Source organism: Dipodomys spectabilis, unplaced genomic scaffold (assembly GCF_019054845.1).
Source record: "Dipodomys spectabilis isolate Male_0828 unplaced genomic scaffold, ASM1905484v1 ptg000009l, whole genome shotgun sequence".
NCBI classification, from domain to species: domain Eukaryota; kingdom Metazoa; phylum Chordata; class Mammalia; order Rodentia; family Heteromyidae; genus Dipodomys; species Dipodomys spectabilis.
The window spans coordinates 9,056,815-9,081,423 of NW_024870686.1; the positions used below are offsets into that span (position 1 = coordinate 9,056,815).

The 24,609-nt window shown below is 40.6% G+C and overlaps 1 protein-coding gene across 1 annotated transcript in view; it reads left to right on the plus strand.

Annotated features, from left to right (window-relative positions):
- The first annotated feature begins 6,257 nt into the window (after positions 1-6,257).
- The window catches only part of Trmt9b (tRNA methyltransferase 9B (putative)), a 40,290-nt gene continuing 21,938 nt past the window's right edge, over positions 6,258-24,609 (plus strand). The window contains exons 1-2 of the mRNA XM_042699508.1: positions 6,258-6,317; positions 23,688-23,880. The gene's annotated coding sequence lies outside the window, so the exon portion shown is untranslated. The remainder of the gene's footprint in view (positions 6,318-23,687; positions 23,881-24,609) is intronic.

Here is a 24,609-nt window from a genome sequence, read left to right on the forward strand (position 1 = left end):
ATGCTTTCTGTTTTTATGAAGGAAAGCAGTTAGGAATGGTAGAGCATACCTGTAATCACAGCTATCATGAGGTAGAAATTGGGAAGATTATAGTTCAACTCCAAGCCAGGCAAAAAGTTATTGAGATCCCATCTCAATTAATATACCAGACATGATAGTTCACGAATGTCATCTGCTAATGGGAGTGGTTATAGGTAGAAGGATCTTAGTCCTAACAACAAAGGAGATCCTATCTGAAAAATAGACTCAAGCAAAAAAAAATGGACTGAAGTTATGGATTAAATGGCACAGCATTTGTCTAGCAATGGGGAAGCCCCAGCTTCATCTCTAATAGAGTCCCTCATCAAAAGAAAAAGAAAGGAAAGGAGAGAGAGAGAGAGAGAGAGGAGGGAGAAAGAGAGGGAGAAAAAGGAGGAAGAGAAAGAGCGGGAGAGGGAGAAGAAGAGAGAGGGAGAGAGGGAGAAAGAGAGAGATCAACTACTACAAAGAATGAATCCATGAAGCCACAATCACAGCTCTATTTCCTGTTCTGACAGTATTATGGGCTATCAACAGATTATATGGTTGGGTCAGTGCAAGTCATAAAGAATAGAAACAGGCTATCTGCACTGATATTACTTCATTATTAAGCCACATGAGGAAGGAAGGAAGAACAAGCAATAGCTCCACAAGGTGAACAGCCATCTAGGAGGAAGCAGCTTTCCCCGGAAGCACAAGAGGGCTAGCCCTTCCATTGCCAAGGCACCCATGGTTTACTGCAGTGTGACCTAGTCACACACAAGTCTCAGTTTAACTTTGCCTCTGCTCTTCCTGAGGCAGAGAACAAAATGGTTAAGAGCACAGGCTCTGGCCCATTCCATGATGAAGTTTAAATCTCGGCCTTGTTTTGGAGGTTGCCATAGAAAAGAAGCCTGACCATTTTCATTGTCACACTCCAATATAGCGCACACCTTTGTGGTAAACTTCCAGGGTGATTGCCTCCTGTGCCACAGGGCAAGCTAGATGGTTCCTTTTGGTAAATACCAACCCTTGATTGAATTAGTCATGTAATGGATAGTCCAGTTCACTGTGGCTGACTTCTCAGTAAAGAGAAGCCAGCAAAGCTTAGAGGATCCTGGCACTGCTATCTGCTACCATGAAGTAGGTGGCAGACCCAAAGAGTCAATTAATCCAAATAAAAATGAGCTAATTAAACAATGTAATAATAATGAACATAATAATGTATCATAAACACGAGTCATTATATATATAGTATATCATATACAATTATTTAGTGTCCTAATAAAGGAATTTGGTTGAGAAAGCAATAGAACATGAAGTCAAGTTCAAGTCTAGAAAGAAATAGGAAACATTATGGCCAACACACATCATAATTCATTCTAAGAGAAAATCTGTTTATATAGTCTTTACTTATTAATAACAATGTTATGTGCAGGATCCACTGGCATCTTTATATCATTTTCTTTTTCCTTCCGTTTTTATATACATACTCTAACAATCCAAGCTAGGAAATTCTGCAGGATTGTTTACAGTTACCCAAGAGTAAAAATTCTTTAAAATCTTTTTCATAAAAATGTATCCATCATCACAAGCAATGACACAATGATACAATAGCCCTCCATGGACCCTCATCCATCTTTGGTAACTGTCAACATTTAAGCATTCCTATTTTGTCTGTCTCTTCTCTCTGTGGCTGTGATCCTCTAGCACAGAAAGAACATAAATTGGTTTTTTTTTTAAGTACAGCTGTATTTATCTGCTTGAAAAATTTTCTTTTTAGCACACTCTTCTTTTCATTTCTACAGCCATTGCACAAATTCTGCTGATGGCCAGAAAGTACTTGCTTCTTATCAACCGGAATAACCTCCTTTCCTTCCTACTCCGGAACAAGGCACTGGTCACTTAAACCCACACTCTGTATTCCATAGACCTGTTTCAACCAGTTTGTGAGCTGCCAGAAAACACATGAAAATATCATCACATTTGTTGGTTATTTATTTATGTATTTATGCAGTATTGAGGTTTGAATGCAGAGCACTTGTCAGGTATTAGCTCTACCACTTGAGTTACACCTTCATCCCTTTTTGCTTTAGTTTCCTTTGAATAGGGTCTCACTTATCTGGCCTGTGAGCCTCCTATTTATGTTTTCTGCTTAACAGGCCACCTCACCCAGCGTTTATTAGCTGAGATAGGGTCTTTCAAACATTTTGTGGAAGCTAGCCTTGAACCATAGTCCTCTCAAGTAGCTAGGGTTCAGGCGTGAACCACTGTGCCCAGCCTCTTTTACTTTAGGGACCTATTCCTTATACCAGATTAAGTACCTAGCAACTATGAATCTCAAAATCACATCAGACACACTCTCTCACTCCCATCCTTTTGCTAATTATTCATACCCAAGCCCTGTTCCTTCCACCGCAACTTTAGGATGCTTTCCTGCTTAAGTCACCTGTCACTGAGTTTTTCCATATTTACCTGCAAAATTTAGATCAGGCCACTTTCCTGTCACATTGTTGAGATCTCATTCACTCGACAGCTATTTATTAGGCATTGTGCCAGGCACGGTGCTATTTAGGTGTGCTTTGTCTGGGACTGTTAGAGGAGACAAGGAACACTACAATACCTAATACTATCTGGACAGTTACACTTGTAGGTCTCTTGAATGGAGACTAAAACGAATAGTCAATGGTCTTTCTGTGAAATGGCATTCAACTGAAGAACATGGAAAATCTGGCTTTTTTTTTTTTTTACACATTTACAGAGTAAAGAAATAAGGAAATGCTTATTTGCTTATGTTTGGCACAGTGATAGAGGCCCCAGCCAAAATTCCTCCTGACTCCATCCTAATATACGAAGCATTACTAGAACATGATTCCACAAGCTGATTTTCTTCAGCCTTTTTCATTAACACCCTAACTAGACCAGTGTCTATGCGAGACGCACAAGACCCTGGCTGCAAAACTAAGAAGTCAGATATGATGACCCCCGTCCTAGGAACAGTAGACAAAGGGCACTGGAACAGCTACAGCACGGGCTGTCTTTTCTCTGTTGAGACCATGCATTTTAAAAAAGCACGTAGATTCTTGACGCTGTTTACTGACAGAGGTTAAGATTATTAGCTAAGGGCCTGAGAGAAAGCAGCTAATCCTATTTATTACTCGTCATGACTGGGGTGAGTCTCATGTTAGGCAAAAACGTCTAAGTCCCATCCTATCCTCTTGCTACTTGCTACCTACCCAAGAGGGGGGGCTCGTTCTCACAAAACTCTTGAGAGTGAACCATGCTGTTAATTTGGTGAAGATTCCCAGCCAGCAGACATCCTGGATCCTGGAGTGAGATCTTGGGGTGGCCCCAGGATGAGATCTTGGGGTATCCCAAGCACTCAGGTACCCCAGTGGAGTCAGTTCCGCTGGCTGATGCTATAGGTAGGTGGCTGGCTGCAAGGATCAAAGGACGAGAGAGGGCATCATGGTGTTGCCGACCAGGTGCGCAGGACGGGGGAGAAGGAGAGGGGAGGAGGCAGGAAGGTCACCTCCATCCCCACGCTCCACTTCTCTGGCACGTTCGGGAGGGGCGATCCAGGAGGAGGAGGCCGGGGAAGTGATCTCCTCCGCACCCTGCGCCACCCCGCTGAGTCTACCCGCCCTCGGGGCCTCGGTTTCGGGAGAGGTGAGGGCGTGTCCAGGAGGCGAGGGTGGCCTTTGGGACCGGGATCGGGGGCGGGTCGGGAGCCCCCATTGTGGCACTGCCAGCGCAGGGCGCGCGGCGTCTAGGCTCGGTCGGAGCCTGGACTCAGGTGGTGGCAGGGGCCGGGAGGTGGCGGGAGGTGGCGGGAGGTCGGTACCCTGGCGAGGATCGGCGCCCGAGGCCTCCCGGCCGCGCTCCAACTTCTCGGCCGCCGGCCGCACTCCCGCCCGGCCGCGTGCGCGCGCGCTCCCCAAGGCCGCGCGCGCCCCCGCACCCCGCGCGCTCTGTCTACTCCCCCCACCGCCCCCCCCACCTCGCTCCTTCCACTCTCACGTTCCAAAATAGGTCGAAAGGGTGGAAGTTCCATCTCATACAGCCCACGTCCCCGACCCCCGGGCTCTGGTGCCAAAGAGCTTCTTCCACCTCCAGTTCCAGGCAGCACCGCAACTCCGAGGCTGTGCACGGCTTCCCGCCCGGGTTCCCGGAGGAAAGCGCGGCGACCCGAGTGCCGAGGATGGGCTGCAGCGGGGAGCGGCGGCGGCCAGCGTCGAGTCCGCCCTAGTTCTGCTGGCTCTGCACCGGCAGCGAGGACAGGGCGCGACAGGTCGCCCGGCGCGCGCTCCGGGCCCGCGGCCGGTGGGGGGGGCTGCTGCCTGGGTGAGTGCCCGTCCTTCCCCGGCCGGCGGAATGTTCTCGTCGCTCTGGGTGACTTGTTTACCTTGCAAACTTCAGATCAAAGCTGGGGAGCCCATCCTGAGATGGGGGCGGGCTGGGGGCTGCGGGACGGGCTTGGGGGGCGAGCCCTGACATCCTAGCTCAGGGCTGGATGGAGGCTGAGCGTGCTGCGGCGCAGAGGTGCCGCGGATTTGTATTCGGGTAGCGTGCACGTGTGGCTTTCCCCTTAACAGACATCACTTGGGAAATGATTATTTTTTTTGAACTAACGGGAGGCGGAGTCCTAAGATAACTTGAAGCCATAAAAGTTTTCAAAGCTGATGATGAGAATATAAAATTCTAGGAAGGAAAGCTAAAACAGCCTAGCAGGATTTGCAGAGGACATGCTCTGTGGGGTTTTTAAAAACAATTCTTTATAGGAATTGAGTTGTTTGTGAGTATATAAACACACCGTGCTTTTATATAGAAAGATGGTCAGACATCTGCGTGCAAAGCTTTGGGTCGGTGGGCGTGCATGCATTTAAATGTACATTGGGAATTTTGTAGGGGAAAGGAGTTGAGATATAATCGATGTCGTTTTGAGGCTAAAGTTATTGGCATTAGGGCAGGTAGCGGTTGGTATTTAACCCTTTAGTTCAGCAGCTAAAACCACTGCTATTCCTGTGACTTGTGGGCAAATCGAATCCTCCGTCCTCCAATGTCATGCATGATTCATCTGTTTGGAAGTTTAGTGAAAGGAGAGTTCTAGGTTTTCTGTTTGTGATGCCTGCAATGTAAAACAACAGTGGTGTTGTGCGGGTTCCTTAGGGTGCCTTGGAGATGCTCCCAGGGGAGGGTGGCTGGAGAGGAAGCCAGTCAGCCCTCTGATGCCTTTGTTGGCATGGAACTTTAAAGGAGACCTTTAAGAAGTATTTGGTCACTGAGGAAACTGCTCCGTCCGTTTGGTTAGGTTTGAAAAGCAAGCACTCTAAGGAAGCTTTTCCTAACTCAAAACCAGTAATATTGCTAGAAAGATTCAACTACTGTAATGGTGTGCTTTGGATCTAGTTTGGCCTTTAGTGTGTGTATCTTAACATAGCTAATGCACCATGGTATTAATAACATTTTCCTTACCAGGAGGATGTGACATGGACAGTGCTTTGTCTGTATAGTTAAGTGACCTAACAGTGCCTTCAATTGAAGAGGGAATTCCCCGGAAATCTTAAATCTGTTTTCATAAGCCATATTTTATTTGGGATTGAAAGGACCATAAGAAGAGGTTGTTATCATAAGTGTTATTATTGATAGATATGCAAATACTTAAAATGCATTTTATTTCTCATCAAAGAATGTATTATCTATACATATATGTATATAAACATATATATACACATATATGTATATATATATATATATGTACTCCTTTAAAGAACCAAGCTCTGACCTTTGAAGCACATGCTAGACCTGCTTGGCAAGACACTAGATCTTAACATTGAGAGAAAAAAAATGCAACTAAATCCTTGTTTTTGTTTCATGTTGACGGTCCAGTTTACATTTTTTCATGGGAGTTGAGTGAAAGCCGTCCCTCAGAGAAGCCCATGGTATAATGAATTGTTGAAACTAGACTGTCAGTCCTTGTCCGTGAGAACTTTTTTAAAACTCATAGATAAATTGGACAATGCTCTGTAAAGAGAGACATAAAAATATGGATATGACTGGAGGATGGACTAAAGACGGAAGAAGTTCATTATTGAGCCTGATTCTGGTTCAAAGAATAGTGATGCTAACATGGCCAGTTGAATGTCCTTGGCCTAATAGAAGACATTGCCAAGGAACTTGCTAGAGGCCTTAATGTCATTCATTTTGGGTATCTCTTACATGGAGAAAAGTCATTTTGAGCTTGAACAAGATCACTTGGAGTGATGCCCACCTGAAAGCCGCTTTTTCATCTGTGGAATGGGGACCATGATTCCCCCCAGGTGAGTGTGAGGAGCAACTGAACAATGTGTGTAAAGCTATATACTGCCTCAGTCATGAAAGATGGGTCCAATGGGAGGTGGAAAGAAGTATGTTGATTGGCCAGATCTCCAGAGATGTTGCTGCCTAGTTGACTCTCAGTTGACCATTTGAGTAAATGCATCTTAAGTGGTGTTTTTCCCCCGCACATGTGCCTTTATGCATTTTGTTTCTCTCTGTCCCTTCTCTCTTTGGGGGTGCCCATAAGCCATTGTCAGCCTTTATGATTAGGTTTTAGTCTCCTTGATGATTGAGCCTATGACTTGGTTCTCCTGTGTGTAACTCTATGTCAGAAGGACACACAGTCTTTCCCATTCACAGCGTTCCCAAGGCCTTCTTTATCATCTTGGCATGTCAGATGCTTTCATCTCTCCCTTCTCTTTCATGTGTCACCCAGAAAACTGGTCTCGTAGCTCTGAGCAGAAAGGAACTTAGGTTAGATGTTCACCAGAAGGTTAGGAAGGAAAGTTGCCCTGCAAGGGGAGGAATTTGTCTCTTTTGAGCCCAGGGAGATGACCCCAAGCAGTTCCATAGAACTGGCAACAGATTGATGCCATCACTGCCACAGGCTAGAGGTGGATCAGAAGAAAACAGAGCCACCACTATAGGAATGCTGCTAACATCAAGAACTCACCATCTGACTGTGTCCTAGTGATCAGAGTTGCTGCTACAAAGTGCTCTCCATCCCAGATAATTAGACACTGGACATTCTGGGAAATGTAGTTTATAGGTTTCTAATTTGTCAATCTATTGCATATATTTTCTTAAGCTGACTTCAGAGCCTTGTGCTTGGTAGGTAGGTACTATACCACTTGAGTCACAACATCAACCCTTTTGGGCTTCAGTTACTTTTTAGGTAAGGTCTCACATTTTTTGCCTGAGGTCTTAGACTCAGTCTTCCTACCTACAGCCTTTGATGTGTGTAGATGAAAACAAATCTACTGTTTTGCCATTTGTTTCGCCTTCATTCCTCCCTTTTTCTAACTTCAAGTGCCAGAGGCAAAACCAAGAGGATTTTATTCCATAATGGACTACTCCTAGATGTATTCATGTAGTTCCTAAGTACAAATAAACCCATAATTTATTACTTAGTAATAGAGGAAATCCAATCATATCTGCTTTCCTGGTTTGCAAAAAAAAAAAGGAGTCTGGTTAAGTGCCAGGGTCTAAAATCAGTGGTATAAGTTCAAGTGTACTCTAATTTTACAGTCTTTAAAAAGAGCACTTCGGAAGTTACAGAGCAAGGAAAGTTTCAGGAAAAATATAAGTGCACAGATAACTTAGCTAGTAAACAAACCAGCCAGTCACCGGGCTATCATTATAGTCAGCACTGAATTCTGAGCTTTCGGGGAAAGAACCATTTTAAAAATCATTGATTTTTCCTTTAAAAAAATGTGGTAAAATATAAAGTAGGAAATTTTAACCACTTTTGAGGTATCTGCCAACCACTATTGTACCTTCTTGACAAAAGAATTTAACTCTTCAGAGAATCTTATATGATTGAATCTTATGTGATTTCATATTGTGATGCCATATTGTGACATAATTCATTCAGCATAATGTCTTCACAATTCATTTATGATGTTCCAGACACCACATTAATGCCTGCATAAGGTGACTAACACTCTATTGTATGAATATGCCATATTTTTGTATGTGCATTCCTCTGGGGTTGGACACACCATTGATTTCCATCTTTTGGCTGTAGTACGAATTCATGAAATTGGGCATACAAATAGCTCTGATTTCAATTCATGTGGTGTTTTTTTGTTTTTTGTTTTTTTGTCGGTCGTGGGGCTTGAACTCTGGGCCTGGGCACTGTCCTTCAGCTCTTCAGCTCAAGGCGAGTGCTCTACCACTTGAGCTACAGCGCCACTTCCGGTTTTCTGGTGGTTTATTGGAGATAGGAGTCTCACAGTCTTTCCTGCCCAGGCTGGCTTTGAACCATGATCCGGAGATCTCAGCCTCCTGAGTAGCTAGGATTACAGGCGTGAGCCACCAGCGCCCGGCTTCATGTGGTGTTTTTGTTCCCTTGTTTTTAGTGGGTTTGAACTCAGGGCCTCAAACTTATAAATTTCCTGTCTGAGCTTCTCAGGGCTTTCAATTATTTTGATATATACTCACGGCATTAATTTTTATATGGAGAGATTAAAAATAGAGGGGAAAGGAAACATTCTCTTCGATGAGATCTTTCTGATCATAATCTTTAACATTAATGCTTCAAGGTAGCTGGAGTCCAGCTCTTCCTTTGTAGAATTCATCAGAAAACAAAACAGAACAACAGCAAAGCAGTTGATACAGCTAATCTAAAGAAAATACCCACTGAAAAGAGTACCCCATGCTCTCAAATGTTACACACACACACACACACACACACACACACACACACACACACACACACACACAAAGATATTTTTCTGTCACAATTACCATGATTTATTAATCATAGATGCTTCTGGGGATAGGGAATGTTACTGAGAATTTTAGATCTGAATGCAGACTTTAGCAATACAAAGAATCAGCAGAGCAGCTGCGGTGGGGGGGGAGACACGGGGGGGGGGGGGGGGGATGGGGCGGGGAATGGAAGACTGAATGACAGAATAATCTATATGGCCAGGATCTTTAAAGTCTTCATAGGGAACTATGAAATTCCTCAGAAAAGCAGAACAGAACTCTTTACTGAAATTGGAATTGAAATGAAAGAAGATAGACAAAAGAAAGAAAGAAGATAGATGAAAGAAGGTGGACCTTCTGGGTAGAGAAAAGTATTCTACCTTTGGCTATAGGTGTGGATATCACAATGCCAATGTCCAACACATTACTTCATCTGATCTCATTTTAGCCTATCCCTTTATGGAAGTAAAGGCCCCCAAATGGGAGGAAATACCAGTCCTGAAGCTTCAAAACTATCTGGTGTCATGTCCCCTCTAAACCTACTACTTTACCTACTGCAGAACTGGATTATATTCTCAGTGCAGCTTTCTTCTGCAGAAAGCTCTTCAGGTTCTGCATCTATCTGGCTGAACTATAGCCCTGTTTCTGCCCTATTTTGTCATTTTCCTAAGAAAGAATATTATTATTGCTACATAAGCATAGAAAGAGGCTAGATCATACATGTACCATTCTGTTAAAAAAAAAAGTTGTATAGACTCTCATGTTGAAACTTGTGAGCAGAATGTTGAAGTAGGTACTTACAAAGATCTTTTTCTCAGCCAAAGCAATTGATAATCTCTTGTCTGGGAGTTTGTCCATCCATTTTACAAACTATTTTTAACAAGTTAAAATATGGGCTGTTAAAATTATATTGGCAGAGCTCACAGAAGCTTTTATTCTCAGTGAGATGTTGTATTGGCTTTATGTGTAGTATATTCTGTAAGGATAAAAGTAATCTTCGAAACACGAAGGTCCTAGAAATCTAATACTGATAGTGCTGAAGCCGACTATTTCATACTGTGGCTGTGTTTTGCCATCAGCAAAACTCACCTTGCCAACTATATTGTCAAGTTACCAACACCGTAGTGTTGAGCTTTGAATTATTCCCACTGCTCGATGTATTATGATCCATCCATTAAAGCAGGAAATGGAAGACTTGTTGAATAATAAAAAATTGAAATTTGACTTGGAAACTTTTACTGCATGTAAATACGAATCACTGAAACATTTATACCAATTACTGGGTTCTTTGTGTAACATCTATTTTAGTTAAGAATGTGCCTGAAGACCACCCCTTTTTCTGTTGGATAAGTAGATATAGTCTTATCGAGTAAAAAACAAAAAAACATGGATTACAGTCCTTTGTCCTAAAGAAATTAGTCACTTAACTTTCATATATTAATTAATTCTCATTGGTTTTGACTGATTCTCATACTCATTGATTCTTATTGAATCTATATAATTTATAAATAATGCCAATTATATCCACTTTGATTTTACATTCATTTGCCTTTTTTTGTTTATTTTTGGCTTTTTTTGGTGCTGGTACTGAAGTTTATGTTCAGAGCCTGAGTGCTACCCCTGAGCTTTTTTTGCTCAAGGCTAGCACTATACTACTTGAGGCACACCTCCATTTCCAGCTTTTTAGTGATTAATTGGACGTTAGAGTTTCCTGCCCAAGCTGGCTTCAAGCCATGATCCTCATCAGATCTCAACCTCCTGAGTAGCATGAGCCACCAATCTGGTTCCATTTTCTTTTTTCAGGTCTGATTTTCTTTTTTCATGTGTCAGCTAACAATGACTCATTTTCTAACAATTTAAAGGACTATAAGGCTGTAGAAAGACTATAAGGCATTTCTAAACAAACTTTGAAAGACTCTCATCATTATTATATTATTTCTGTTAGTTTAAAGCTAGTTTTACAATAATTTATTCTATTATTAAAAATATTGCTTCACATCTCCACATTATTGGCATGGGGTTGGGGAAGCTCAAATTTGAAAGCCTTAGATGCCACTCTCTCAGCAGTAAATTAAACAATTGTGCAAGTAACAAAACAGATGGTATTCTAGCTGCTGTGAATGTATCTATGTTCCAAATGATTTTTTGTACGCCCCAAGAATTTCAGGTTGAATGTTTATTCATTAAAAAAATTAATTTAGAGCCAGAATTCTATCTTCTTATTTAATTTGTTTTTAGTTTTTAAAGTAGACTATGACGGAACCCATTGAGGGTTTAAAAAAATAAAATAATTTGTCATTATAAATTTGAAATAATAAACTGTATTCTAATACGTGGGTTTCTCTTTGAGGAAACAAATGCAATCATAAAATGGAACATAGAAAAAGAAAAAAAATATTAAACTTTCCAAAACAGTCTGGTTTATTCTGAGCACAGACTTAATAACTCCTGCTGCTAGGAGAAGTGCAATTTACAGTCACAGGAAAGCTTAAAATGTCAAACACATTCTTATAAAACACAATGCAAGCTGCCTGCAAATGAGACCCATTCTTTCAACTGGCGTCTTTCCTAGTCTGTGCAGCTTGCATAATTGCAGCATTTACTCAGAACTGAAAGTCTCTCTGTGTGATGTAAACATTCAGCGCGTGCCTCACACTGGTTTCCGCAGGTACGAAGTAGGTGTAGATTGCTGCAGACAGTGGAGCAAAGTAAAAGACCAGCTTTGGAAGGGCTGGGTATGAAGGTGAGAAGTAGCATGGAAGTGAATGAGAATACTGGAATCAGCCTGGAAGGCTGGCCGTCAGAGGGCCAGCACCCAAGGACTTGACACAGGTCACAGGTCCAGCCAACCTGTCCCTGCATCCCTATGACAATCCAGAGTCAAGGCAACTTGTGAGCAGTCAATACAGATGCCACCAAAGGTGACATCTCTGCTCACCTGAAAGTCTTTTTCTTTATATTTTAGATAGGATCCCAGCAGATGCTGTTATGTGTTTTGAGCCCAAAGCAGACAAAGGCAACAAGCTAGGGAGTGAAGGAGTTCACGAGGGACAACATAAAAAGCAAGAAGTGCTGACAACAAGGCAGGACTGAATGAAGATTGAGAAGTACAATTGTTTTTCAGTATCCAAGGCTCCTGCATCCATAGATGCAGCCAGTCAAGTACCAAAAGTAGATGAAAAAAATATTGTCTATCCAAGACATGTATAGACCTTTTTCTTTATCATTACAAAACCAGAGTTTTAGGTCCCAGGCCCAGACTCCCAGGGGTTCACATGGTAGATTTTTCTGTTTGTTCCAACATGCCACATAAAGAGCTGAGTAGTGATAAAAGCAGAGAAAGATTTATTATGAAATAAGGGCAGCTGCAGGAAGAAAGCATTTCAGCCCATCTTCAGCCATTTTTCATGATACAGGCATGAGCTTTCAGTTTAAACAGACAAAGAAATAGGGCAGGAGGTAAAAGGTATGCGTAAATAGTCCCAGCCACGGGTTTGGCCTGGTTGGTCTTTATCTCAGTCCTAGTTTGGGGAGGACTTCTGAAGAAATTATTATCCTTGTCTTCACTAAGGAAACCAATCTGCGCAGGTTAAACAGGTCATTGTTGTGTTGTGGGTGGTCTGTCCCACCAATTTGGGGGAGTTTTCTCCATTTCTTTTTGAAAACCTGTCATCAATAAATCCCATCTTCCCTGGCTACAAGGTGAAAGACTCAGCACAGAGATATAAACTGGAAGTGAGGATGCCAACCATTCTTGCTTTTATTTAATTCAAGGGGCTGCTGGTAGTTAGAACTTTTCAACACAGGCAGTTTAATTTTGGTACAAATATTCCTTAAATAATACAGTATAACAATTATTGACATGGCATTCGCATTGTTATTAGGCATTATAAATATCCTGGTGATGATTAAAGTGTATAGGAGAGTCATGCACATTATATAAATGATTTGAGCATCCTGTAGACTTTGATATCCAAAGATGGGGTGGGGGGTTGGAGTGAACCCTATGCAGATACCAAGATCCTACCCTTAAAACAGATGAAGGCCAAGTAAAAAGTCATTGAGCCAGGCACTGGTGGCTCATGCCTATAATCCTAGCTACACAGTAGGCTGAGATCTGAGGATTGTGGTTCGAAGCCAGCCCAGGTAGAAAAGTCTGTGAAGCTCCTATCTCCAATAACTCATAAAAAGCTGGAAGTGGCACAGAGAGACTCAAGGATAGTGCCCAGGTCCTGAGTTCAAGCCCCACGACTGGCAAACAATAGCAAAAAGCTAAAGCCATTTAATGGCTTTACTTAATGGTGAAAAGCTAAAGCCATTTTCTCTAAATTCAGGAATGAGACAAGGATGTCCGCTCTCTCCACTCCTCTTTGATATAGTATTAGAATGCCTTGCTAGAGCAATAAGGCAAGATGCAAATATAAAGGGGATCCAAATAGGGAAAGATGAAGTAAAACTCTCCCTCTTTGCAGATGACATAATCCTATAATTAAAGAAACACACGGACTCCATTCCCAAGTTACTCAAGCTGATCAGAAAGTTTGGCAAAGAATCAGGATATGAAATTAACCCTCAAAAATTAATGGCTTTTCTGTATGCCAATAATGAGAAGAGTGCAAATCAAAAAAGCAACTTCTTTTGTAATAGCCCAATAAAATACCTAGGCAGTAACTTAACCAAAGAAGTGAAGGACCTCTGTGATGGAAACTTTAAAAACCTGTAAAAGAAAATTAAAGCAGAACTAAGGAAGTGGAAAAACCTCCCATGCTCCTGGATTGAGAGAATTAACATCATGAAAATGGCAATACTTACCAAAGGCTATATACAAATTCAGTGCAATACCTGTCATTATCCCAACATCTTTCTTTAATGAAGGAAGCAAACCAAAGATTCATATGGAATAATAAAAGACCCTGACTAGCAAAAACAATCCTTAGCAGAAAGAACAATGCTGGAGGAATATCAATACCAAACTTTAAACTCTATTACAAAGCTATAGTAATGAAAACAGCTTGATACTAGCACTAGAACAGGCCTGAGGACCAATAGAATAGTTCTGAAGACCTAGATATGAACTTGCAGACCTATGGCCACCTTATCTTTGATAAGGGAGCCAAAAAAATAGGATGGAAGAATAGGATGGCAAAACTGGTTAAATGCCCATAGAAAACTAAAGTTAGATCCTTATATATCAGCTGTACCAAAATCAATTCCAAATGGATAAAAAGACCTCAAGGTAAAGCAGACACCCTGAAAACATTACAGGAAGGAAGAAACATGAGGGCACCTTGGCAAAGGTCAAAATTGTCTTAATAAAGACCCAGAAACACAACAAATCATAGAAAGATTAGACAAATGGGATTGCATGAAACTACAGATCTGCATGGCAAAGGACATAATTAGCAAGATCAATAGAAAGCCCACACATTGGGAGAAGATCTTCATTAGCTATACAACAGAGAAAGGGCCTCATATCTAAAATATACGTAGAACTCAAAAAATTAACCCCCCCCCGAAATAAATCCTCAAAGAAACAACCATCCATTAATAAGTGGGCTAAAGACTTCTCTGAAGAGGAAATAAGAATGGCTAATAGCTACATGAAGAAATACTCAATATCTATGGCCATAAAAGAAATGCAAATCAAACAACATTGAGATTCTACCTCACCCCAGTTAGAATGGCCATTATCAAGAAATTTAATAACCACAGATGCTGGTGGGGATGTGGCCAAAAGGGAATTCTATTACACTGTTGGTGGCAGTGTCAATGTGTTCAACCATTCTAGAAAGCAGGTTAAGCAGTGTTAAGGAGGTTCTTAAAAGACTACACATAGAGCTCCCATTGACCCACCCAGCAATCCTACTCCTGGACTTTTACCCAAATGACCACAAACAGGGCCATACTAAAGCTACCAGCACAACCATGTTTATTGCAGCATGATTTACCATACCTAAGAAATGGATCCAACCCAGATGTCCCTCAGTAGATGAATGGATCAAGAAACTGTGGTATTTATACACAATGGAATTCTATGCTTCCATCAGAAAGAATGGCATTGCCCCATTCATAGGGAATGGAAAGGCTTGGGAAAAATCATATTGAGTGAAGGAAGTCAGACCCAAAGAAACATAGATCCCATGGTTTCCCTCACTTGTAATAATTAGTGTATGCCTAGGATAATTTTAGCAGAAAGCAGAATAGCTCAATAGCTTTATACATGACTATATAAGATGCTGCTAAGCTAAATGAACTCCAAGACATGGAACAACATGTTTTTTCTTTGTGATTTTTGTTTTTAATGTACTATGTGATTTCTTTTTTCTTTTGTGTTTTTTTCCCCCTATGGTTTATACCCTGTGGCTAGTGTATTTGATTTTGGTACCCTGGGTATTGCAGATACATTTATCTGAATTAGGATAGGGAACAGGAACAACAAAATGGTGAAACAAAGGACAAAATGTGAACCAAGGGAACAGCGATACTCAAAAGACAGTATGTTGGACATGAACTGTACAACTTTCGGGGGAGGGGAGGTTCTAGAGGAAAGGGAAACTGAGAGAAAAATGAGGGAAGGGATAACAAGTTGGATAAGAAATGTACTCACTACCTTACATATGTAGCTGTAGCCCCGCTGCACATCACCTTGACAATAAAATTAAACATAAATAAATAAATAACTATTCACTGAACATTGTAGGAATGTTTATCAGTCTGGAACCTTGAGTCTCCTATTCTTAATTCTACTATATAGCTTCCACATAGAGTCCCAACCCATTAGACCTCAGTGGAGTTAGAGGGAAGGTGACAACTGTTGTTTTACCTGGAGTTTATGTGTGGGTGCACATGTGTTTACATGTATGTGCATTTGTGTATGTTAAAGGTGCCATTAAAAAGAGTTATTTATTCCTATTAGCATTTGATCAGCTCCCTTTCTCTCCATTCAGATTGTTTGGAACTTTTCCTCATCACTGTACTATAACTATAGACATCCTTTCTAATTAAAGCTGCTCTTTGAAAATGGCAAACCTCCTTCATTTTCCATGTTTCTTTTTAAGTAGCTATTCACTTTCCTACTGGAATTTCAATCACCGTTCCATTTAGAAAGCCAGGAGAATTATTAAAAAATATTTTTCACATCAGGCGCCAGTGGCTCACATCTGTAATCCTAGCTGCTCAGGAGGCTGAGATCTGAGGATCGTGGTTCAAAGCCAGCCCGAGCAGGAAAAGTCCGTGAGACTCTTATCTCCAATAAATCACTCAGGAAACTGGAAGTGGTGCTGTGGCTCAAGTGGTAGAGCACTAGTCTTGAGCTGAAGAGCTGAGGGACAGCACCCAGGCCCAGAGTTCAAGCCCCATGACCAACAAAAAATATATATTTTTTTCACAAGAAATCATTAAATATATTTTTCAGAACATTAGGGATCACATAATGTAATTGCCAATATTAGTGTAGTAATGAGCCTATGCCTGTAGTGTTGTTGTAATGTCGTTATTGTTTGTGCATAGACTGAATTGCCCTATTATATAGCTGCTCAAAAGGTAATATATACTATTTAAGTTCAAAATAAAATATGAATCATATTGTGAAAGATGTTCATAGCAAGGGACTGTAAATGTTTGTTCAAGTCCATGACTTTTCTCTGGGATTTGGCCTTTGGTAAGAATGAGGTTACCTTCCTTCCTTCCTTTTCCTTCCTCCTCTTCCTTCCTCTTCTTCCTTTCTTCCTTTCTTGCAAGGAATTGATCCTGTGGCTTTCTTCTACTGGGCTATATCCTCAAGCCTTGGCAGACTTTATTTTACAGTTTATTCTCCATTGGCAACGTGATGATAATGAGAATACCTTTCTGGCAATTACAGTCCACCTCTTACTGTCCCATGCTTTCAGTTCACGTTCACAGCCTGGCCTTGGCTTCAGAGCTCCCCTTAGGGAGCATGCGCTCCAATCTTGTGCAGCTGCCTCCTGCCTGTCTGATCCTTTTATGTGTCAATGAGATGACTCCCTGTCCGGGACTGAGCTTTTCATGTACTCCATTGTGTTTGATGGTTAATGCAGCTGTCACTATTGATACCACTCTACAGACTATGATCTTACAAATATCCAGACAGGTTTAAATTTTTTTGATGCAGAAAATTATAGTTTCTTTTACCAGTGGAAATCAGAATTTGCATGGAGGCTTTTTTATTGGACTGCTTACATCCTGTCAGTCACTTTGCTTTGCCTGTTCTCAGTCCCTAGGTCTGTGTGGAGAAGTGGGTTGTGAGGTAAAGAAATTGGAGTCTGTGTATTGGCTATCAATATTTATAAGTTGTTTTGTACACATGGGATGTTAAAGAACATGAAAAATCCATGTTTACAATGAGAAAGGAGGCAGGCACTGGTAGCTCACACCTGTAATCCAAACTACTAGGCTGAGATCTGAGGATTGTGGTTCAAGGACAACCTAGGCAGGCAAATCCAAGAGTCTTTTATGTTCCATACCAGAAGTGGAGGTGTGATTCAAGTGGTTGAATTCTAGCTTCAAGCAAAGTAAATAAGAGAAATGACTGAGAGTAAGTGGCTCGAAATTCAAGCCTAGTAACACGCACGCGCACACAGACACACAGACACAGAAGAGGACAGGCCCTTAAGAAATTACCTGTACTTCTTTATTTGTAAGAAGGTGAAGTAGCAGATAACCTAGGAAGGCTCGATGACTTTCCCAACATCACAGGTGAGCCACAAACCTGGCCTTACCACCTCTGGGTCATCCTAGCATAGCAGCTTTCCATCGTACTGAAATGTTGTGAGTTATACTTTGGAAATTGTGTGATTGTGTGTGTTTGTATGTATGTATGTGTTTATTTTCAAATTGTTTATTGGCTAAATTTACGACGAACTTATTTATTAGAGCATCTAGCACAATCATCAGTATGTGGTTGAGATTTACTATTGATTGGTAGTATTGATAATAGACCTTAATGAAAAAGAAAAATACAAAGAAATTCCCACTGACAAAAGTTATTGAACAAAAAATGGAAAAATAAAGATCAGAAAATGGCTTTTGCTAAGACATTTTGAAAACTTTTGTGCAGTTCAGCTACTTACCTTCATGCTATGTATAGTTTCATAATAATTCTTTTAAAGCTTTAAGCTAAACATGTCCTATTCATTTATTGGTGAATATGATTGAGCATTTGCTATGGCCAAACTCTGTTCCATGTGCTGGGTGGGTAAAAATGTAGATATATCTATATCTCTCTATATAGATGTGTATATATATATATATATGCACCAACAAAATAACAGGATACTAAATGTCATGGTGCTTATAGTGCTTATGGTTGAAAGATACAGGAAGTAAGTAACTGTTTCAGCATGCTGAAGGGGAGACTTCTTTTCCTTTATTTTTATTTTGATAGCATGAGGGAGTTCATTGTGTTAACTCCACATATGCATGCAATGAACTTTGGACAATTTCACCCCTCCTTCCTATTTCCTGCTTCCTCTTTTCCCCCATTATTAAAGGGGTTTTGGTAGGACTCATTATGCTGTAGATGAATATATAATATTGAAGCAAAATTCTTCTTTGCTTTCAGTAGTATCCAGAGCTTATTCAGGGAGATGGAATTTGTACTAGTTATGTAAACAGAGAGAATCTGATATAAGGAATTGGTTAAATAGCTATTTGAGGCTTAGATTAGGACAAAGCAACATAAATAGGTTGGGAAGCAAGAGTAACTGCAGGAAGCAGCTGGACTGATCAGCACCCAGAGGCTCTGAGGAAAGTCAGACTTTGGGATGTTGGAGGGACATCATGAGTCATGAGACCTCTCCAGGGAGGAGCCTGGGCCTGCTGGTGCTGTACTTGCAGATCTTAGAATGGGGAGCCTGTGGCCTAAGACATAGATCTCTTGGGAGGGATCCTGGTTGGCTGGTGCCAGCCCTCCTATGAGAGCAAAGAGGTTGATTCTGGGAGAGCAAATGCAAAAAGCTGGAACTCATCCACTACTCTAGAATCAAACACTGCTACAAGGAAGGGCTGTTGCTGGGCAACTGGCAGGAACAGGAAACCAACAGGGGCTGGTTGCTTCTGTGCCTTTTGCCCTCTAGGCTCCATATGGCTTTGATTGTGACAGAGTCACCTGGCAGGGAAGAAATGTTTGTAGAGTCCCCACCCTCACACCAAAGCTGTGGGCAGAAGGGAGAGGCTGAAGTGAAGAGACAGTTATTTGGTAACAACATTATTTCCTGTTAGGCCATGACTCCCACTGTCTGAGGCTGGTTGGTGTCAGATCATAGGGATGTTTATATGGCGTACCAAGATACTTGGGAGATTCTTGAAAGCAAGGGGAGGATCTTCAGGATGGTGAGGCAGAAGATGAACATCGGGACCTGGAGCTTTGAAGAAGGCAGAAAGCCTAGGGTATTTGAAGATCACAGTAGTAAGATTCTTCCTCAGACTCACTTCTTTATTCTTGTATTGTTTTGTGACAATGCTTTCATCAATTTATAGTGTGATCAGTTTTCATAAAGCTAAACTTTATTCCGTTTTAAAAGGTTCTCCTTTGAAATCATGGCCTTCCAACTTGTCCCTTTGTCTGTGCAATTCTGACAGGCTTTAAACCATCTACACTCATCTAATCTGATTCTATCTATCTGTCTATCTATCTATCTATCTATCTATCATCTATCATCTATCACCATCTATCTATCCTAGCTTTCAAATGAAGATGAAGAGAGCTATTCTTTCTTATTCTGCACCTTTGGTGTTTTTCTTTCTGTATTGTAAAACCCACAAAAATAAGAACAAGACCCCAGGCTGAGGAAGTAAATAGAAGAAGGAGAGACACAGAAGAGGAGCAAATCATACTATAACACCATTGGGTGATATACCAGACTGTCCACATTTATACTATGTACACATATGGCCTCTTCCTGAATCTCAAATACATCATCAGGCTATTTCTTTCAGCAACAAATCTCTGCAGTGCCTATCTTGGGATCAGTAAATATAAATGTAAATGTATATGTATTACATATTTATATTTGTTTATATATTTCATGTCAATACTACTCAGAGCCTTGGGCTCTCACTTGGATTTTTTTTTGTTCTACCACTTGAGCAATACTCTACTTCTGTTTTTTTTTCTGGTTAATTTGAGATAAGAGTCTCTTGGATTTGTCCAGCCAGGCTGGCTTAAAATCTTGAACCTCAGGTTTCAGCCTCCTAAGTAGCTAGGATTACAGGTGTGAGCCACCAACACTCAGCATACAAATATATTTTATGAAAGACACTAATGTATCATTCATCTTCATATTTCCTCCTTAATTTCTTCCTTAGTAAATCATTACTCCGTTTATAGTTTCGTTGAGCACAGTGACCTTTACTGAAAAGCCCTTTCTGGAACAGCTGTTTGCTGGCACAATGACTAGGGGATTCCTCCCCCTATCCTTCGCTGTCCTTCCTGAGAGGAAAGTGGAGGGATAATGAATGTTTTGCTCCTCCTCTGATATTGCCTTTTAGAATGTCAGAGTGTTCTCCTTGCTAGCAGCTGTTCAGATAGCCTATTCCTTTTATCTCATCACAGACGTAGAACTAGTTTTGTTAAATTGACACCAGCAGCGAATGCCTAGGGGAAGCCAGGTGCTGTATTTTCATTTCCTTAAATCTCATATTTGATTTTCATGGTTTTTTAACATCCTCTCTACTACCAAATCAAAATGACATACAGTTACAACAAAAACAGCCTAGTGATTGCCTGTGGAGGATACTGGTAGTGAACTGGTGATCAATATTACGTTGCGGGGTTTTGTTTTTTTATTTTTATGTCATTCTTCTTTAAAAACAGACCTGCACATGCGTACGGGCATGTGCAGACACACACACACACACACACACACACACACACACACACACACACACACACACACACACACACACACACACACACACACACTCAGTTTCCCATCCACATAGTATCAGATCCATTTCAATTTTGGGGATCATATCCTTCTCCAGCATGAAATACATTTGTGAAATTTTTCAAGAAAAGCAAACTGATCTTAGGGTGTATTAAGTCTCTCTCCCTTAAAAAAATCTGCTCCCTCTTGTTGTCTATTTTCTTTCCACTTATTGTTCACACAATTGTTTACAATATTGTTTACTTACAGTCTCTCTCAGAGCCATGGAATTCTCAGAGCCATTCGCTCAGTGCTCTGTTGCTTTGAAGTCCTGAGTTTGTTTTGCTCATAGGATTTCAATTACGAATGCCAGTTGTTCTCTTCCTGTTCATTTCCACTGTGATCTCCCTGGCAGATCATTGAGGAGTTCTGTGTAGAATGGAGAATATTAATGGGCCTGTTTTGCTTGTCTCATTATTTAGGAGTCACAAAGTGTGACTTCAAACTGCCAAAGAGAATATTGCTTGCTGTCTGCCCTTTTCTGTCCATTGGTTACATGCTTGCTCTCTCCTATTATCTCTCTGACTTTATTCTGTATTACTCTCTATTAGACTGGAGTCTAGATAGTGGAGAATCCCATTCCCCTCTTCTTGTGCTCTCCTTACAGTTTCCAATGAAAGGATGTTGTAGGGTGCCACAGTCAATATTTGAATCCAATTTAATTATGATAGCATAACCACCAAGTGCTAGGGTGATGATTTTTGTGTGATCTCTGATCCAGTCTGTTCTCAGGGTGCTCTTATTTATGTGTCCTTCAAATACTACACAAACATATCCAAACCTGAGCCCTCACCTCCTCTGTGTTCTCCATGATGATCAGTCCCATTGTCATTGCTTTCATCTTCCCTTTCTTTTCTTCACCTAGTTATCTGATAGTTCATTGAATATATATGTTACAATGCCAAATAAAGATGGTGGCGCTCATAAGAGACATTGTTCCTTTCTGAAAGGTGTTGCAGTCAATCACAAAACATAAAAATATTTGTAAATAACCTATATCCTAATATAAAGCATAATGTGTTGCCAATCACCTAAGCATCTGAAAACCTGTTAACTTGTATTTCCTTTTTATCCTATCTCCCGCAGTGGCAGAAATCTGTAAATACAGGTTTTTTATATGTTCACAGGTATTTTGAAATAAGGGCTTATCTGTTTTGTTTTGTTTCTCTTTTGTGTGTGTGTGCATGTGTGTGTGTGTGTGTGTGTGTGTGTGTGTGTGTGTGTGTGTGTGTGTGTTGGTTCTACAGCTTGAACTCAAGTCCTAGGCACTGTCCTTGAGTTTCTGTGCTCAAGGCTAGTGCTCTATCACTTGAGGGACAGCTCTACTTTCTGGCTCTTTGGTGACTAATTGGACATAAGATTCTCACAGACTTTCCTGCCCAAACTTTGAACCTTGATCCTCAGATCTCAGCCTCCTGGGTAGCTAGGATTACAGGCGTGAGCCACCAGCACCCGACAGTTTTGATATGATGGCTACCAAACTTTTCATCTGTTTATCTTGCACATTCTGTCTTCTACCTTACTTTAGTATGGTGGTGGTAACAGTTACTGTCAGCCCTATTATTACCACAGCTTCATCTTCAGCCTGTTTGTTTCCTAAATTCTTCATTGTTGGTTACCATATCCTATCAATTTGCCCCTTCCTTAGGATCCTGGATTCCATTCTTTGTCTAATGTGTTTCTCCGTTTCCACCTGGACCCATCCAGGCAATGCTCAGCTATCCTATTGCCAGAGGAGATTTCTAAAACCCAAGTCATACTTTGCCATTGCTCATTGTTAAAACATTCAGTAGATCCCCACTGTATTCAAAAGAAGAACTGGGCACCTTAGGATGGCAAACCAAGACTGCATTATCTGACTACTACTAGTACTGCAGACTTTTCTTTTGCTATCTCCCTCCTTTCCTCCCCACCAGTTAGAGAGGAGGAGGGCTGGGAACTCTGGAGTCAAGGTGTTCAGATCCAGACTCTACCATTCACTAGCTGTGTTCATTGGTCACTATGTTCTCTGGGCTTCTGCTTCCCTTTCTGAAAAATGGGAGAAATGATGGTTCCTCTTTCATATAGTTTTTGGAAAAATTCAGCTACTTAATATATGGTAAAGGCTTCCAACAGAGCCTGGCCCATAGTAAGTAATTATGATTATTAGTTCACTTGAAGCTCATCAAAGAGGTTATCATTGATTTTATTTCTTGCTTTTGTATATGCTGTTTCCTGTGCCTATGATCATCATCTTTAGCAGTGATCTTACTCATTTTCTGAGCTTCCGTTTAGTTGTCAACCCCTTTGGGAACGCTTTTCCTTCCTTACGCTGCTCTAGAAGGTTTTTTGTTTGTTTTGTTTTGTTTTTGACAGTCGTGGGGCCTGAACTCTGGGCCTGGGTGCTGTCCCTGAGCTCTTCAGCTCAAGGCTAGCGCTCTACCACTTGAGCCACAGTGCTACTTCTGGTTTTCTGGTGGTTAATTGGAGATCAGAGTCTCAACTGACTTTCCTGCCTTGGCTGGCTTCAAAGTGCAATCCTCAGATCTCAGCCTCCTGAGTAGCTAGGATTATAGGCATGAGCTCTAGAAGTTCGAGGTACATTTTTTAAAATTCATTTCATGATAAAATGAAAAAGAAAAAAATGTGAGTAACATGTAGTGATAATCTGAATATTGAAGAGTCCACCTATATCACAATGCATTAATTTAATTTAGTAATATTGTCTTCAATCATATATACTTAATTAAGCCATGCTTACAATTTTTCCAGGAACAAGGTGAAACCATTCAATGTAATTTGAGGAGAAGGAATTGTGTGTTTTACTGAAATCATAAGAATTGATTTATAAATCACTATTGGAATTGTGATCCATTCTGCATCTTAACTGTTCTTCTAGTCCTTCCTTTTTGGGTAATTTATGTGTAGTTCAGGAGGTCACCCTGGCTATGGCAGATTCAGTATTTTTTTTTTTATGTAACATGACATTTAGTATTTGTTTTTATTTCCTTCTAGGGCCTGAATTCCCTTTAAAGATTCCTACAGAGTGTTCGTCATGTGAAGGATGGTGCTATTTGATTTCGCTCCTACTTCTCATTGACAGTACACACTAGGAGTCGTGAGAAATAACTGTCACTCTCTGAGGGTGGAAGCTGCCATGATTTACAAAGACAAGAAGTAATTTTCATGTAATCACAAGATGACTCAGGTTAGTAGCTTTCAGCTATTTCTGCAATCTAAATACACAAAGAGTTTTTGGCAATATGATCTTCTAAACCTAATTAGTCCCAATTCCTAAAATTTGTCATTTATGACAGTGTAATATAAAGTTGGAATTTGTTTTCTTTGCACCAGGTAGATAAATTATTTGCAAATCATTGCACAGGATAAGTAAAAACATACAATTGCATTTAGTATTTTAAGATGCTTTTCTAAGGTATAAACTCATTTTTAAACAATGGTTTTTCAGAATAATGTGTGGATAAGTTTGAAGTGCCAGGTTCTAAGAAGCACAAAGCTAGCTAGTCTTTAAAATTAGTGTATGATAATTGTATAAATAATGAGCTTTCATTATGACATTTTGATATGTGATGTAACAATACTTTAAACATATTCATCCTTCCGATCTTCTCTTGTTTCCACAAAGGCTACTTTACAATTTAGTCTTACAATAAAGTCTTATAATAATCAACTTTTATTTTCACCTTGGAATTACAGATTGGGCATATCTTTGAAATTTAAAATAGAGTTTTATACAATATCTTTTTAAAAATATTGTGTCTTTTGTTTCATTTACAAAAGAAGAGCAATTTATAATATGTGTGTCCTATTGTATAAAAATGTGACATTTATTGCCTAGAGAATGTCTATAAAATGGGCCTCTGCTAGGAAAAGGGAGCATAAACATAAGACATAGCCAGGGGAACTCAGTCATTGC